The sequence below is a fragment of the Thermobia domestica genome, chromosome 10 (genome assembly GCF_964235325.1).
Source record: "Thermobia domestica chromosome 10, izTheDome1.hap1.1, whole genome shotgun sequence".
NCBI lineage: Eukaryota > Metazoa > Arthropoda > Insecta > Zygentoma > Lepismatidae > Thermobia > Thermobia domestica.
The window spans coordinates 94,722,267-94,736,931 of record NC_137463.1 but is presented as its reverse complement, the minus strand read 5'-3'; positions in this window follow the sequence as shown (position 1 = coordinate 94,736,931).

Genomic DNA, 14,665 nt, shown 5'->3' with positions numbered 1-14,665 from the left:
AAGAATGAAGCTAACAACAATATGAGAAATTGATTGGTACCATTCAGAAGATATCTCTGTGGTAATCCGATGGGTGTGCCAAGCTTTATCAGTTTGTGTTAGAAAGTGTGTTAGATAAAGTTGACTGTTTACTTAACAATGTAGGCCTTCAGTAATGAAACTAACAAGAATATATGGAATCGACACGTACTATTCTTTAGATATCTCAATCTTAAATGAATGTATAAAGTTTGGTCAGTTTGTGGTAGAAAGTACGGCAGAAAAAGTTGATTCTTTACTTAAAATTGTGTCCTCTAACAATGAAACTAACAACAATATGTGAAATCGACCCATAACATTCCATAGATATCTCAATCGTAAATGATTGTGCAAGTTTGGTTAGTTTGTGGAAGAAAGTGTGGCAGAAAAACTTGATTGTTTATTTAACAATGGTGGCATCTAACGATGAAAGAACAATATGTGAAATCGACACGTACCATTCCCTAAATATTTCAATCTTAAATGGGTGTGCAAAGTTTGGATAGTTTCTGGTAGAACGTGTGGCAGACAAAGTTGATTGTTTTTTAAAAATGGTGGCCTCTAAGAATGAAAATAACAACAATAAGTGAAATCGGCACGTACCGTTCCATCGACATCTCAATCGTAAATGATTGTCCAAGTTTGGTTAGTTTGTGGTAGAAAATATGGCAGATAAAGTTGATTGTTGTTTAATAATGAAGAAATCCAACGATTATGTATTTAACAATAGTGTCTTACAACAATGAAACTAACAACAATATGTGAAATCGACACATAGCATTCCGTAGATATTTCAACTTTAAATGGGTGTGCAAAGTTTGGTCAGTTTCTGGTAGAACTTATGGCCATTAATGTTGATTGTTTGTTTAACAATGGTGGCCTCTAACAATGAAACAAACAACAATATGTGAAATCGACCCATACCATTCCATAGATATCTTAATCTTAAATGATTCTGCAAATTTTGGTTAGTTTGTGGTAGAAAGTGTGGCAGAAAAACTTGATTGTTTATTTAACAATGGTGGCATCTAACAATGAAAGAACAACAATATGTGAAATCGACACGTACCATTCCCTAGATACTTCAATCTTAAATGCGTGTGCAAAGTTTGGTCAGTTTCTGGTAGAAAGTGTGGCAGATAAAGTTGATTGTTTTTTTAAAATGGTGGCCTCTAAGAATGAAACTAACAACAATAAGTGAAATCGGCACGTACCGTTCCATCGACATCTCAATCGTAAATGATTGTTCAAGTTTGGTCAGTTTGTGGTAGAAAGTATGGCAGATAAAGTTGATTGTTTATTTAATAATGGAGAAATCCAACGATTGTTTTACAATGGTGGCCTCGAAGAATGAAGCTAACAACAATATGAGAAATTGATTGGTACCATTCAGTATATGTCTCTGTGGTAATCCGATGGGTGCGCCAAGTTTGGTCAGTTTGTGTTAGAAAGTATGGCAGATGAAGATGATCGTTTATTTAACAATGTAGAAATCCAACGCTTGTGTATTTAACAATGATGGTCTTGAACAATGAAACTAACAACAATATGAGAAATCGACACATATCTTTCCCTAGATATTTCAATCTTAAATGAGTGTGCAAGGTTTTGTCAGTTTCTGGTAGAAAGTGTAGCAGATAAAGTTGATTCTTTATTTAACAATGATGTCCTCTAACAATGAAACTAACAACAATAAGTGTAATAGACACGTACGGTTCCATAGATGTCTTAATTGTAAATGAGTTGCCAAGTTTGGTTAGTTTGTAGTATAAAGTATGGCAGATAAAGTTGTTTTTTTTAACAATGGAAAAATCCAGCAATTGTTTGTTTAACAATGGTTTCCTCGAACAATGAAACCTGTCGAACATTCGACAGGTACCATTCGCTAGATGTATCTGTGCTAATCGGATGGGTGTGCCAAGTTTGATCAGTTTGTTTTAGAAAGTGTGGCACATAAAGTTAATTGTTTATTTAACAATGGTGGTCTTCAACAATGAAACTAACAACAATATGTGAAATCGACACGTACCATTCCCTAGATATTTCAATCTTAAATGGGTGTGTAAAGTTTGGTCAGTTTCTGGTAAAAAGTACGGCAGATAAAGTTGATTGTTTACTTAACAATGGTGGCCTCTAACAATGAAACTAATAACAATAAGTGAAATCGACACGTACCATTCCCTAGATTTTGTAACGTCCATTAACCAGATTATATCCGTTTTTGCTTAATTTTTGAATTGTTCATTTTATTTTTGATTGTTTTAATTTTATTAGTTGCATATGTTAACATTGGTGACGGTGGCGCCATCTACCGTTTTAGACACAAACTATTTGGACGTAATGAATAACCTTAAGAGAATTTTTCTTCAACTTTCGGGCCCTAACTATAAATATACCACATTGACTTGACACCTAGTCTTCCTTTTCCGGCGCTGCAATCGGCTGAAGAATTCCACTCTCTTTCGCTAAGGCTCTCTCGCTTAGCAGCTGCTGAACCCTTATTGGCTCAACGAGTGGGTGTGTCGGGGTGTGAGCTTTAGTTCGCATTTTTGCCACGGCTCAAGACATATTGGCAGCATAATAGTTCTCTTTTCCCTCTCTTAAAGTACTTTAAGTATTCTTCGTGTGTCTTTAAAGCTTTTACTAACATTTCTTCGTTGACTTTCCGTTCCATTTTCAATTATTCTCCGTATATGTCTCTCAACGGTTTTCTTCGCTCTTTCATAATGTCTACATTTCTGACCTCAAGTAGTGGCGGGAGAAAAATCCTTGTTTTCAGTTTTTATAGAAACCCAAACAGGTTTATGAACACTGTAAAAATAGTTTTTCCCAAACCGATTCTATTTTCTATCAAACAAGATTAGATTAACGCATTAAATAATTATTTTCATTATTTCTTCTAGCCTACTTTGCGCCCAGTGATACTTTTAGGTATAAATATACCACATTGACTTGATCTATAGTCTTTCGTTGCAAGCGCTGCTATCGGCTGAAAGATTTCCACTCGCTTTCTCTCGCTTAGCAACAGCTGAACCCTTATTGGCTCAACGCGTGGGTGTGTGAGGGTGTGAGCTTTAGTTCGCATTTTTGCCACGGCTCAAGACATTTTGGCAGCACAATAGTGGTCCTGGAGTTTTTTTTTCTTCACAGGAGCTGCGTAATTTCCCTGTGAGGCAAATATCCGATGCTACTCATCAACGGTACGAGTATTTTCGCAGTTCTGCTTTAACCTATGGATTGGAGTTACTCACTGATCACTGATTTCACGACCTTTTAATGGTTTGCGAATTTTCAGGAGCGTCTCACATCCCCGGATTCATTGTAAGGGGGACGATTTCATTGTAAGAAAAATTGCTTCAAGAGAAGTAACTATCGCAGAAAGTATAAACATAATTGTAAATAGGGATTCGCACGAGACAAGAGTAGACGGTATCTTGTCTCAGAAGTTGACATGGCTGCCAACTGTACGGCTTTCACCCGTATTGTACGGGTTTATCAACTCAGATACGCATGTACGGGTTGCTATTTAAAATGTGCGGGTGAACTAATAATTTTGTCACTGGTTTTCTTTTATTGGTTACAAGCAATAATTCGATCATTATTGTTATCATTTAGCAAAATAAATAAATAAAATGAAAATAGCCTTACTTGCCTACCCTACTGTCATCCGAATCACAAAGTAAGATATGAACAAAGTGGTAACTTTGTATAACCCCAATAGTAATTTTCTACCCCCATGCAACTAACAATTTTGCTTTCTGGTGTCGAGTTACGTGGAGCCACGGTAGCTATTCCTAGCATGACGTTTCCCCGTGTGCTTGCGATGTGCATGCATTTTGTGAAAGAATGTTTTTATATGATGGGAAATGCTTTGACTGCTGCAAGCAGTGGAGTAATTTACGATTTTGTTGAGGGGGAGCTTTGATAACTTTATTCCTGGAAATGTGAAAATTCTGCATGATATTTCATTTACTTTAATATAGTAAACAAAATTTCGGGGGGGATTAAGCCCGGAAGCCCCTCTTAAATACACCACTGGATGTAAGAAACTATGTCTGAAAATTCACTAGAATCTGAACTAATGGTAAAAATTAACTTTCATATGACCTGCAAACAATTTTATTCCCATGAAAAAAAAAAAAATCCTGTTGTATTGAAAAGTGCTAAAAATGAAAACAAGTATGTTAATTACAGGTTCAAATCAACCTTATTTTGTTTTTCTAATAAATATTACTAAACAGTATTTTTAAAAGAAAACATACATGGATGTGTTTAACTAAAATAAGGTTGTAATTTAACGAAATTTGAATTTGGAAGAGTCAAGCTGTGAGTGTACGGGTGAGCAGGTTTCAAAAGTTGACAGCCCTGGAAGTAGATCATGGAAAAATATATTTGATTATATTTGAAGAGATCTGTCTCACCTCAAATTTCGATCACAAAAATTTTCTAGTCTCATGATGTGCAGAACCTTAATCTACACTATTATATAAATGACTAAAAATGACTCACTCATCATCGACCAGGTCGTACTGCTACAGGTAGAAACGTGAAATTTGAACAAGACACTCCTCTTGTCACGGAAGTAAAAAGTAAGAAAAGATTTTCTGAAATTGTATCTAAGGAGGTTCAAATTATCTACCTAAAATCAAGTGTCTCATGATTCCCTGAAGTTAGGGAGATGAAGCTTTAAATCTCCCTAAATATAGACTTTAAATCTCTTTATACAGGGGAGTTAAACTCAAACTCTTTATACAGGGAGGTTCTACACGGCACGAAATTTAGTATTAGTAGTAATACAGCATTGGACTGGTGAACAATGTAGTTTCTCTGTTAGAGCGTTTAACATCATAGATTGTAAAAGTAACGTACGCGCACAACGAGCATTCTACTGATACTTTTCGATAGCACCTCGTGCTCCTGTCCTAGGAAGGAAAGCCATTGCTAATTGGGTTCATAACTTAAAATCAACAAATTAAGAAACACAAAGAAGAGACATGGTAGTGCAAGAAGATACAAGAGAATGTGGAGGCTGTACGATTTGCGATGACAAGAAGCTCTCAAATATCTGCCCGGGTGAAAAGTGAACTATTTTTTTGGCTGGAGTCATATTCAAAGAGTACACCAATTTCCACTTGTGCTCTGACCATTTGTTGCAGTAAATGAAGAAAACAAAATTTATTTATTTATTTATTTACTTACAGGGCTATTGCCTCTCTTGCAATAGGCACTGCAATAATTGAAATAAATATAATACTTATTACAAAATGAAAAGAAATAAGAAAAAAATATACTATAATTATTCAATAAAGTGAAATGTAGCCAAATTTATATGTTCAAATATAGACACACGCACTTACATACATACATATACGCTACATAGCCTATATACAGATACTTATATATATAGAGAGGTATAGCGTATTGTATATACTTTCATACATATAGTAGACACACACACACAAATATATATAACTGAAACTGAAGTATATCCATGTAAATTCAATATACAAAATCGATACATGTAAGCAGTGGCGTATTTACGATTTTGTTTCGGGAAGGGCTTTGCTAACTTTCGGGGGGGGGGGCTTAAGCCTATGTCTGAAAATGTGAAAATTCTGCAAGATATTTCATATACTTTACTATAGTAAGTAAGATTTCGGGGGGGGGGCTTAAGCCCGGAAGCCCCCCTAAATACACCACTGCATATAAGAATAGACACCAAACAAGATACATAATCTGTAAAGTTTTAATTCTGTTGTAATTATTTATCTAAGCATATTTTCTGAGAGATAAAATCATGTTATGTGGGATCGAGAAATCTATATTTTTTCATCTCTAGCTAAGATGATATGGTTTGTTGTCATAATCACTAGTGATATGTTTTGATGTATGGTTGAATTTGATTTGCCAGAATGGAGTATTTGCCGAAATCGTAAATTAGTTTTTCTAGTATTAAATCTCAATTGTTGTAAACATTCTTCGTTATCAAATAGGCTATTCAATTTAACACTCTGAACAAAACCATCTGGTCTCCGATTTACCTTCCAGCAACTAAGAGGTCACGTTTAAATTCATGAATCAAATTTTTATATGATTTTTTTTTTTTTGTACGATAATTTTTTGCACATCTTATAATACAGATGTCGTAAGAAATTATTTTGAACTCCCTCGATTTTCTTGGCATAAGGTTGGTAAAAGGGATTCCTCATCACAGAAGCATACTCCAGTTTACTTCTGATAAATACTAAATATATTGAATAACGTTATTAAGCTTCTGTAATTCGTTAGATCTTTAGAATTCCTCAGTAAAAAAAAAAAGTTGTGAATGACTCATTAATAAATTTTTCTTTATATGCTTTGCAGGGAAGTTTACTATCTAGTAATATATCTTTAAGTCTTTTATACTAGCTGCTCTGTTTATTAATTTATTATTAATTGTATATTCGATGTTGCCTACAGTATCTATTTATTAAAATGGTAAGTTTATGTGTTTGTCTCCAAAGAAAATTTTATATCCAATCTTTTCGACTATGAGATCTCAGAAACTACAAATGGGCTAGATACGTGCCGTTTTCACTGGACGATTTCAAATTTTGTGGAAATTGTCCAGTTTTAATTTAATGTTTACACAACATGACCGTTATTTCTTTATTACATTTATTAGGAGTACAATGGAAATGTTGAAATTAAAAATAAAAAAACATCATATCCTACGAGTTATTCATTCCAACACAACACGATTGTATACAGTGTAGTATATCTCTCAGGCGTTTGTTTCATGCCCAAATTATCATGAAAAACGAACGATAACCAATTCTCTAGTTTAAGATGAATTTTTGTTTGGAGTGTTTCGCTATTTATAACACCATATATCATTGACTGTGTGTGTAGTGTATCTGCTTATTATGTATTGCATGCAAGAAGAAAGGAAACACTTATCATACATGAATTAGAAACTCCAACCGGAAGTAGGCTGAAATCTTGTAAACGGTGCGAGATATTGAAAAAAATCTCCCCTTTATGGTACCCTATGCCGAATTTTATCAAGACGTCTTTCACTTGTGTCTGTATAGGGACATGTACAGATGTTATGAGAAATGACAAGAAGATCCATGCTCACATGTGAATGATGTGCTGTGTAGAGAGCACAGGTTCAGCTAGTGTGACTATAAAACATTTTTTTTATTATTAAAGTGTTTCCTAAAGACCATTCAGAACATCCTGTGAACGTAAATAACCATTACAATTCATGTTCTTGTATAGCTTAACATCATAAGCAAGTAAAAGATATTTCAAAAATTTAACAATACATATCAGATCATTTATCTATAATAGAGAAAATAATGGTCCTAAATTAAACTCTGAGATATGACAAATCTTACTTCAAAGATAAATGATTTTACTTGTTTGTCATTAGTAAGCGAAATAACAAGTCAATAATTGATAACTTTTGAAGTAAAAGTGCATGATCTGTTTTATCAAACGTTTTGGAGAAATCTGTATGTAAAGTGTCCATCGAACAATCTCGTAAATAAGTACAGAGTACTAAGTTTGTAGGTGTACTCCTATTTGGATAAAAGCCATACTGATAAACGGATGAATGATGATAAATTCCAGTTAGTTTCTTATAATAATTTAAAAAGGGGATTCACTGCCCCACCCTGTATAAAAGAAGTCTTGAGTGATTGGCTGAGTGACTGATCAACGCCGATTGTGGGAAGAGGGGTTCAGATTATGTAAATCCGGACGTCAGTGAACCCTACACATGAGTCACGTTAAAAATGGAGAACAAAGTTAATTCATTGCACCAATCTTATTCAGCCTTGGGTACGCATATCCTTAGGAACGCGAGATGACTTCTTATAGAGGATATATAAAATTTAAAATAAGCTTAATACAAATACATTTGCATAATGTAAATTTTGTGGATAATAACGGAAACCATTCCTACCAGAGAGAATTTGTATTACCATTTACTTGCTGGAATTCCTCATTGCTTATTATCACTGTACTCTCTACTGGTAAGAAATCTTGCAGCTGCACACTGCTATTTGCTTAATAGCATCTGCTGGAATTAATATTAACAACTAATAAAATTCTATAGTTTCCTTTTGATATACTTACCTATAATTTGAATTAACGATAGATTAAAGCTGTGAGTACACTTTCGTATGGAAAAGTATTATAAGAGATTCGCGAAAAAAGGTTGTATACCACTGCATTAGGCTACTAAAGTGACCTCGTTTACCAGGATACTTTCATGTTAATGCTCAAAGCTTTTCTTCAGGTGTAGCTTTTTTTAAAAAATAATTTTTAATCGACGAGAGAGAAATATTGTCAGTTGGGAACCCTGCCAGTCACATTACTTCACCCAAAGCACGTGGTGATACAAACAAAAGGAGGCGTACTCTTTGCCAGACTTTCTTGAACCATTTCATCTTACATACGTATGTGCAAGTGAGTGTGTTTCTAGCTCTCCATGACACTGAAATCTCCGGTAAGTTTTAACTGTTTACTACTCGTATTATAACAAATATTTTAAACATCGATTTATAGAAATATGTTCCACAGGTTCTACTTGCTAATTAGATGTATTATTAAATATATGAATTTTAAAGTTCCTCAGCTGCCCTCAGTAAACAGGATACGTGCAACAATTTATCGTATTGATTTCAATTATAATATTGATTGCTTTGTTCTTACCACTTCTTACTGAGGATATTGTCTGTAGAGACAGGGTTGAGTGACACATTTGTTCCCCTTTGTGGGCCACAGGCGGGCCGTGAAATATTCAACATGTATACTTCGTAATAAAATAATGTATCAGAACTTCTAATGTACAGTATATGAAACAGGGGCGTTATTTGAGACTTCAGGAGGGCAGTTGCCCCCACTGAGTTTGAAATTTATATAAATTTTAATCAATACGACAGGTTAATAATGTCCCATGAGAAACGTGAAACTTGATTATATTATATTTTCTTACCCCCACTCGCCAAGGCAAAATAAGAAATAGAGCTGCTGATGTGAAATTGTGAGACAAATCATTTAGAATTCTGTAAAATTAATAGAAAACCATGAATGTAATTTTCTGGAAATTAACGTGATTAGAATGATGATTTGAAATCGTAGCTTAAATTTATTTTAATTTATTACGAACATAATTTTGACAAAGTTTTAATTTGGTGAAGAAGAATGAAGATAATTAGTTGGGTCGAGGGGAAAAGAATGAGAGAGTGGGGGAAAAAGAACAATTTTAAATATTGTTACGAAGAGAAAGAGAAACTGGTTAAGACATTGGCTAAGAAGGAACTATATCCTGAGGGACGCACAGTGATCGGAAACTTAAAAAAAGCGGACAAAAATAGTTTATTCCGAAACAATAGAAGTTGACGGACGTCCCTCTATCTTTCTATACGTAATTGTCCTTTCTAAATCGATTGCAACTACAGCGAAAGTGATTCGAAGAATCCCTGCTGCAATACGTGCAGTTATATATACAGGGTGGTCCAAAAGTGTGGAAACCCTTTGCACAAATGTCAAATACTGCAAACTATAACTAAAGGACAATGTAGGGGAGCAGTAAAGGTGAGGAGAAATTGGGGAGGACACAGAACAATGAAAACCGCCATCTTGAAATCCGCCATCGTAAATCATATAGTTTATAAATAGAAAACATAACACGTTGACGCCTTATGTGAATTGGACGTCGCTAGCCAGCACTAAGTTATGACAGGTGTTAATATGCATTCAAGAAGCGGTTACAGGTTCAATGTGCTGTCCCTCTAATTGTATGTACAGGTAAGAAAAATACGGTGTAAAACAAATGTGTGTTTGGCCTTAAGATACAAAATTAAAGTTCGCGGTTCTGCACTCGCACCATCTCCGAAGAAACACTAATACTTACTGGAGTTCAGGATTGCGTTGCTTCGGTAAGATTAAAAGATTCAGTATAGAATATTCTTATATATTAGTGCAGTGACGTGTAATATACAGCAGCTCCACATGGAAGATAGTTTTCACTGCAATATGTATGAGGCTTTCACCACAAGTTTGATTCAGGGACGAAGGGCAATCCAAATTATGAAGAAGACAATATGCTTTTCTCTTTGTAAGATTCAGATAGTGGCTCTCGATTGCGACCACAACAACATTACGCATCACATATTTCCAGTTAGATGAGGCTGAGTCCTTCAGCTGCACTTGGCTGCAGCTATTTCCAATGCTCAATCTTTGTACTATTCACGTTCAAGTCAATAAACCTTATTTTGCACATAAGCAAGGATAAGCTTAGACTACAGAGCTACTAACATCAGCGTATATGTAACTTTTCGGTAACACTAACAAAACTATTATATAAATGATATGACAATGGATAACAAATATAACTCTTCATTAAATACACAGTATTTGAGTCCAATGAACTAACCAACCGCTTTCATCGACCTCAGAAACGATGTAAATGGTTAAAATATATAATGTTATTTGGTTCCTTTTTTGCTGAATTTCCGGCATTTTTATTTGTTTATGTTTACATGCATTTTATGGACAGCGAAAATATTCCTATGTCCTGAAACTCCTGGTTTGGAAACAGGAGAGGTACTTATAATGAAATATCAATACCGATTTTATAGGCGACGAAGTTGATAAAATTGATTTTTGACCGCTTTTTCCAAGTTTCCCACCACTGTGGGACGTGTTAGAGGGTACAATGGGATGAAAGAAAAGAAGAAGGCGAAGGACACTACAATTAATAGACGATATCAAAACAGAAAAGTCGTACGCGAAGACGAAGCGGTTAACGCAAGATCATGGAGCATGGAAGCTTATCAGTTGCGCCAAGTGACCTGCCAATAATGGTAGAATATCTATGGTGATCAGTGACGACGCCAGAGGGGGGGCAAGGGGGACGAGCGCCCCCTAGTAGCTACTTCTGCCCCCCTGACTGCCATCTAGACTGCCCCCCCAGACCCCTACAATATTTAAACATTCTACATGTAGTATTTTATATTAGTATCGTAACCAATATCATTGACAAATTGTAGTCTATTTTCCATGCATTTACTATGTGGCAGATTAGTCCTCAAGCTTTCTTTTTTGAGCGTCTGGGTATGCACGCATATTTCTGTTTTCTAATTTAGCGCCTTTTGAGGTAAATTTTAGTTATACCTCTTTCTTATGATTTTTAATTATTGTGCCCAGCGAACAGTAGTAGATTTGGTCGACTTGTTTTCTTCTTATTGGATCAACTTTGGTTGGAAACAAAAGAAAGGTAAAACCAGTTACGTAACTTGTTTGTATTTATCCAGGTTTGAAGTTTTCAGTTTCATATTTTCTTTTATTTCAAGGTTCTATACTTCTTTTTTCTGAAACATTATTCTCGGCTTTCAATATTCAGAGGATGTGCTTATAACAGCTTAGTTTGCAACTACCAGGGCTTAATTTTTTGAAGGGGATAAAAAGAGTTGTGTTTTCCCTTCCTGCAAATGACAATAATAAATTTATGAAATTAAATTGATTCCCAATAAATCGTATTGTCAGAGCGCTGATCTTTAGTTAGTAATTGGTTTGTACTAGCGCTCCCTTACTTATTTTGTTTGACTGATGTCTACCATATTGACTAGGAACTGCTGAAAAATTCGTAGCCCAACCCAGAAGGAGTGCACGTGTAATGGTGAAGTTTTACTTCTACACTTCCCCCGATACACAATATACTACCTTGTGCAGTGCTCCAGTTTTTGCAGAAAAGTTAAAAAATCTGAAGATTTCGTCGCACCACTGTTCGTAGCACTACCCCTATCAGATCTAAAATGGCGTCCTTTCACGTGTTATTTAAGTTTGGGAAATAAGTACACCTAATAGACGGAGCTAAATCTGCGAAATAAGAATGATGATCTAGACATTGAAATCCTAGATTATGCAATGTCAGTAGTGTTCACAGGGGCTTGATGGACAGGTGCATTCTTCTGAAGGAACAGAATGTCTTTCTTTTCATTTTCCGCGGCGTTGAACTTTGAATTTTTCTTTCAGTTTTGGAAGTAATGTAATAAATATCTGACCGTTGCGTATGTAGTCCCTGAGTACGACTCCATACTTATCCCAGAAGAATGTTGCAGTTTCTTAACCTACTTCTGTGTCTTGAACTTCTTGGGGTGATGGAGAAATGAGCTACTACTCCATTGACTGTTGTTTCGATTCAGGATCATAGTGGTACAACCATATTTCATCTATGGTTACTATTCGTAAGCGAAATTGATCAGCATTACGGTCAAATTGGAAGAAGACTTCTCTTAATGCCGTCACTCTTTTATTCTCCTGACAGATATTTTGGGAACCCATTATGCCGAGAACTTTCGCATACCCAAGCCATTCTGAATTACGCTACCGACGAGTTCCAAAGAAATGCCCAGAATCTCTGACACAAGTTTCGCTGAGAAGGTAAAAACTGAGAAAGTGAGGTTCAGCCAGACCTCAGACTATAATAAGTATATCGTGAGTTTACTATACATTTTAAAAACTATATAAATAATAACTTAAATTATTTTTGTAACTCAAAACCTGGGGTGGCCTAGGCCCTCCTGCCCCGGAACATATCCACCACTGGCTGAAATGCTGCAATTTTCAAGAATAATGTCCCAAATTGCATCCATGATTTCGGGAAGAGTCATTACTTTTAATCATCCTGGATTAAAGCATAATTTGTTGAGAAATCACCACGTTTATACTAAGCCACCTACTTCTTCATCGCTGTATATAATGGAGGAGAGCCCCGTGGTGTTTCACTGATTTCCTAATTAACTTAATTCGATGACTTTCCTTGATGGAACAAAAATGTTATAACTGTTAGGATCTGGTGTTTGTGAAATTATCTGTCTGGGTACATATAATCACTTCAGAGGCCCGAGAAACAATAAAAATTTCATTATTAATATAAAAATTTGTGTTTGTACATACAGAGATATATTTTTCTAAACTACGGTTTCATTTTTCTACGTAGTACCTATACTCCTTCTGGATTGGGCTACATTTTCAGCAGCTCCTCGTAATATATATGTATAGAGAGAGAGAGAGAGAGAGAGAGAGAGACGTAGCATATAGTGCTACACGAATGTGTTACTTGTAGCATACGCGAAAGTAATTCAATTTACATTTAGGCTTCAAAAGTTTCATTCAAAAATATTTCATGTGCAGACGTTACTTATTTTTAGTTAAAAATTTTACTTGAAATAAGTTTAATTTATAATCACATACAGGTCTGTGGGTCTAATATGAAAACAGCAACGAAATGCACAATGTAATGTAAAATAAGTCAAACGTAATAAATATGTCATTTTTAGTATGGCAAATAGCTGACCCCCCGAAAATGTATCTGTCCCTCCTTTGCCCCCCTAAAAACTTAAAGCTGGCGTCGTCACTGATGGTGATGATTAATTTGGAAGAATGAATGCAGAGGATATGTCGTCAGCAAAAAATGTATGTACATTCTCAGCTTCTGCTTAACGAATAGAAACCAAAAATTCTATTTATAGTTATTTTCTTGGCCTTAAGAAAATCTGGAGTACATATTTTACTTAAGACAGGAGCAGTGGCGAGGTCTTGTGTTCCAATTCTCTTGGAGGCGAAATGGTGTAGTGGAGAATGGCATATACTGTGAGGGTTGGCGTTGCATGATTTATGGTACCAGTGCTGACATGAACCACCGGGTCACCTAGTCACTTGGGTCACGATTTTTGCACTTGGGTCTACAGCATTACTGTAGAATTTTATAGTGGATTAGTAATGACCACTATTCGAGCTCGAATATTCATATGATTGATTCCCAGTGTGACATTTCATAACCAGGGTACCATGTTTACACTCTTTCAAATAGAATTGTATCCCTATTAATTCCTTTTCCCATACTGAATAATAATGCAGTGGTTTTGAATAGAGTATACAAAAATATTAAATAAAACAGTGTCTGGGCCTAACGGTATCCCTTATATTTTAAACAAGTCTCTATGCTTGTTCGATTAAATCTTTGGTGATCTCTCATAAGATAAATATGTACATTTTTCTTTTCTGTAATGCTCACGTGATTACACTCTGATAGATCTTGTAGTTGGCTTTAAGTGAATATACACAAACGAACATAACAAAAGAGAAAGAAAATTATACATTGCAATTAAAATCAATTGCAAGGGAAATAATTACAATAACACATGAATGAAAGTGGCTTAAAACTGCATATTGAAATCAAATTCAAAATGAAGGCTAGTGTGAAACCAGACCCTGATGTGATTTCGCTAGGTTTTACAAGCGTTAAGCGTTTAAAATGCTTATTGGAGACTGTAAATAACTTATGGGATTGCTGGCAGAGGAAGTGAAAAGGGGGTCGTAGTGTGAAAGAAGTTCAGAAAGCCTTATTTAGAGAGATTGGAATGAAAATTGTGCTTACCAAGGAACAATGTGCTTAAACAGTTTGGTATTATACAGTGTTATCTATCCCTTTCTTCTCCGATCAACAGCATAAACTTCACTTAATTCAGTGGTTTCCAACTTGGGGGACACAAGCTTCGATTGTGACTACATTTATAATTAAATACAAATATTACGAATGTTATAAGAGAGAGACGGTAAATTAAATACTGTACAAACACAAAATAAC